At 36.8% G+C, this 4,238-nt stretch overlaps 1 protein-coding gene across 3 annotated transcripts in view; it reads left to right on the forward strand.

Annotated features, from left to right (window-relative positions):
• FOXP1 (forkhead box P1) overlaps window positions 1–4,238 on the forward strand; it is a 658,747-nt gene that overhangs the window by 303,817 nt on the left and 350,692 nt on the right. For all 3 annotated transcript variants that reach the window (XM_011947141.1, XM_011947138.1, XM_011947142.1), the window contains one exon: window positions 3,018–3,078. The gene's annotated coding sequence lies outside the window, so the exon portion shown is untranslated. The remainder of the gene's footprint in view (window positions 1–3,017; window positions 3,079–4,238) is intronic.

Here is a 4,238-nt window from a genome sequence, read left to right on the forward strand (position 1 = left end):
GGTTTCACCGTGTTAGCCAGGATGGTCTCGATCTCCTGACCTCGTGATCCGCCCGTCTCGGCCTCCCACAGTGCTGGGATTACAGGCTTGAGCCACCGCGCCCCGCCGGAGACAGCATTTTTTAAAAGAAGACAAGTGGGCTGGAGGGGAATGTATTTCTTTTTTTTCTTTCTTTTTCTTTTTTTTTTTGAGACGGAGTCTCGCTCTGTCGCCCAGGCTGGAGTGCAGTGGCGCGATCTCGGCTCACTGCAAGCTCCGAAAACCAGTAGGAAACTTAAAAAAGAAAGAGAAAAAGAAAAAAAAAAAAACAAAAAAAAAACGCAATTCGTATGGAGACAGCATTTTTTAAAAGAAGACAAGTGGGCTGGAGGGGAATGTATTTCTTTTATCTTTTTTTTTAACCTAAAAGCTTTGCATAATCATTTAAGTTTAGTTTTGGTGCTTGTGGTGCCGGTAAGCACACAGGTAAATAGTTGATCTATTCGATAAGTAAAAGTGATTTAAAGAAAATAGCAAATATAGTATTGGAAAGGGAAGTTTTATGCTTTGGAAAAAATGAAACGCATATTTTTCTGCTAGTTGTTGGTTTCCAATTCTTCTAAGCTAGTAATGAGGCAGACTCGGGCCCCCGTACTACCCCCTAATTCTCTTGTCTGTTATATTGACACATTTCATTTAATTTAGCATGATGGCAAACAGCTGTTGAACTATTAATCTTTCCTCAGCAAAACTAGAAAAATGTCTTTTAGATTACTTTGTTAATGTATACCTTTTCTAAAAATGAAAATCGGCAGAAATAAATTAGTGAGTGGCCAATTGTGCATGTGCACCAAAATTTATGGAACTTCAAAATAGAGGAAGATAGAGATTATATCCTACTGCCAAGTTTTTATGTGTAAGTGAAAATTAAATGTGGTCAGTTTAGTATTTATAAATTGGAGGGTCAGTTGTATGATTTTGTTGTAATTCTTCCCCCAGTATCCCTAGGGGAAAAAAATGATAATTGTAAAATCTGAGGCTGAAGCAGCTTCTATTTTTGTTCTGTGTTCACTTACACACTATACTGTGTAGATAGGTGAGTAGAAAAACAGGTTTGGTGTTTACCTGAAAATATTCTGCAAGTTCAAATGCAGCACTGGAGATAACTTTATTCAAAGTAGGCGTTTTCAGCAGTTTTTTTAAAAAAATAAATTTTAGTGAGGTCCAGTTGTTTGCCAGGCCTATATGATAGCAAACCTCATCTGCATTGCAAAGTCTAATACTATAGGTCTGACTGCCAAACATGCAAAAATAGACACAGCTCAATAGATAAACATATAAATTAGTTTACAGTGCATGTATTGGAGAACATCTCAAGTAAAAAGGAGAGAGAAAAAGGCATTCTTGCTTTGAATTGAGTAGGATCTGCCAAAGTTCAATTGCTTTCCATTTAAGATTTGATGAGTGGTAGATGTAGAAATTTCTGTGTGTGCTTTGTATGTACAGAGCTCTGATTTGTGTAGAGTGGGTCTCTGCAGATCTTAGCTCTACCTTGAGGACCTGACCATCTTTGCTCTGTTTTTCTTTCTTATCATCGCTTGCCCTGAAATAGACTTCTCACCACTGGAGAAACCAATCTTGGGGACATACATCAGCAGTAAAGCACACGATTTTCATTTTCAATTTGAATTGTTTTGTGTAAAAACAAAAAGGTTTTGGTCAGGCTGCAAAATAGTAATTTTAAGTCTCAGAGCTAGGGTTTTTCCCCACCCAAATGGTGAACATTTATGGTGAAAACCTCCAATTTCCTCTTACAGTAAACATGAAAATTATGATTTCACTCAGAGCCTGCATCTTTTTCCAATCTTAATGGCAAGAATCTGCATACACTTGCTTGTGGAAATGTCATAAATTGGCCTTGGATCAATTCCTCAAAGATAGTACACACCAAAGTGCCACTGTCAAATTTTTAGCCCTCGTGAAATAAGATTTTACTCTTCTCAATGATGTTTGCCTTTCCACATTCAGGGCTGACAGCAGAGGGATAAGCAGGGATATATTCCTGTAAAATTAAACCACTTCATTACATATTATTCTGAAGAGTGAGCAAAAAGATGTGAACATTTTAGTAAAATGATGATATGATTTTGCCACCTTAAAAATTATATGAGCATTTGGTTAATGGATATGGAATGAATTCTGTACCCTCTTAGTAACTTGATCTAAATTAATAAACAAATGTTTTTCTTTTCACTTGTGCCATATGTTGATCCCAGTTACATGGGCAGAAAGAGGCAGCTTGTAATGTTTCTTAAAGGATTAAACACTGTTTTGCATACGGGGGTATGCAGATGCAGGAGTATATGTGGAGTAAAATGTGTTCCATGGTTTCTTTGTGTTTTAGGAAGCTTGATTTCAATTGTTTGTTTCGTGTGACATGAACCCTTTTTATTTAACTTAGTAGCTCCCGTAGATACATGCTAAGAGAAAAACATTCTGTGAACAGCTTTCACTAGCAATTAACTCCCTGCCCCTCCCCAAACTGAAAATGGTGCTGCTTTCATTCATTTTGAAAGGTCCAAAGTGGCAGAAAGCATGTTGTCTACAAGACCTAACTCTCTTCCAAAAGGGAAAAAAATAAGTCTCTGCTTTAATGAAATGGGGGATGTTGTGGATGTTAACCAAACAGAGACACGTTCAAGTGGCAGTCTGGTTTCCAAAAACAAAGGCCTACGAGTCACATATTATTCTACATGAAAATAAATTGATAGACAACAAGATGAGAACAAGTTGATACCCAACATTTGAAATGTTTCACTTGACTTTTTCCCCCCAAGTCGATTTTGTTGTCTTGAAGAGCTCAAAGGCATATGGTCCAGATAAGTAGAGGTTCTTGGGACTTGTTTTTATTAACCCTGAGAGTCATTTGCCAGTAAATAGAATTGAGTTCTTTTGTTGTTTCGCTTGTGTCTGTCCTTGGCAGAGGTGGTTGCTACTTCTCTTGACATTCAGATTTTGATGTTCTCTTTTGTTTTCAGGGTAAGACGTGACCTTTTGAGGTGACTATAACTGAAGATTGCTTTACAGAAGCCAAAAAAGGTAAATGCAAATGTGATTAGTGAAGTTATATCCAGGGCTGTGTCTTTTGCCTTCCAGGCATTTTAATTCAGTTGTTTTTTGGTCTGTATTTGTCAAATAAACACGTATTTATTTGCGTGTGAGTACATATGTGGTGTATTTTTGGAAGTCCTAAGAAAAACGGTTGCCCTTAAGAAATGTTCTACAGATTCACATTTTCCCCCCAGATATTATCAAACTCTTCTCTTTTTGTTGAAGCTGAACTTATTTTTATTTTTTAAATTTATGTTTTGCTTGTTGACTTGGTAGGTTTAAAGTTAGAAAGGAATATTCACATCACAAAAGTGGTGATTCATAAAATTAACTTGCTGCAAACAAGAGTAACGCGTGTCAGTATTGTGTGCTGAAGTGGTGTCATCCGATTGATGTTCATCTGGTGGCTTTATAATCACCTTCTTTCAGAAATTAACAGTCAGGCACCATAGCAACACGCCACATTGGTGTAACTGCTGAGCAGTGTGAGGCATATCCCTGTAATGTCAGCACTAGGCTGCCTGTTCTCTTGACCTTGCTTGAAAATCAAATGAGTACTTGATTTTAAAATTAGAAGTTTTCAGAGAGACTGATGTAGCTTAATGAATTAAAGCCAAATTTAATTTTTTCAAATTCACTTTTGGGAGGGGGAATGAAAAAGTACTCCAGTTAAAATGGTTATGGATGCTACATATTTACTTGATTTCAGAAGTACCTCTCTGATAAAGGCGGTGATCATCTTACACAAGATAATTCTTCCGGTCATTTTAATATCTGATATTTCTCAAGCAGTACCATTTTCGTTTCATTTAGAATTTTGGCCTTTAATAGTTCCATTTGATTTAGTAGATTTGTGTCTGTTTAAAAACAGGGTACCTGCCCGCATGGCTGAACAAAGCCTTTGCTCAGATTTTACTGAAGTTTATGTGTTTGTCAAATACCGACTTCTTATTGAGTTGAACAAGAGTTTTTTTGTGGAACTTTCATAATGTGAAGAATCTTTGATCAGTTTTTGATAAATCTCACCTGGGGCTTGGGGGGGTTCTAGAATGCATATATATAAAGGGTATGGATTTGTTTTTGTAGTTGCATTCTGGCACATTTAATTTGGGCCAGAAAAATCAGACTTCCATCATTTCACCATCTAT

The sequence above is a fragment of the Colobus angolensis genome, unplaced genomic scaffold, assembly GCF_000951035.1.
Source record: "Colobus angolensis palliatus isolate OR3802 unplaced genomic scaffold, Cang.pa_1.0 Scaffold26, whole genome shotgun sequence".
In the NCBI taxonomy this organism is placed as follows: Eukaryota; Metazoa; Chordata; class Mammalia; order Primates; family Cercopithecidae; genus Colobus; species Colobus angolensis.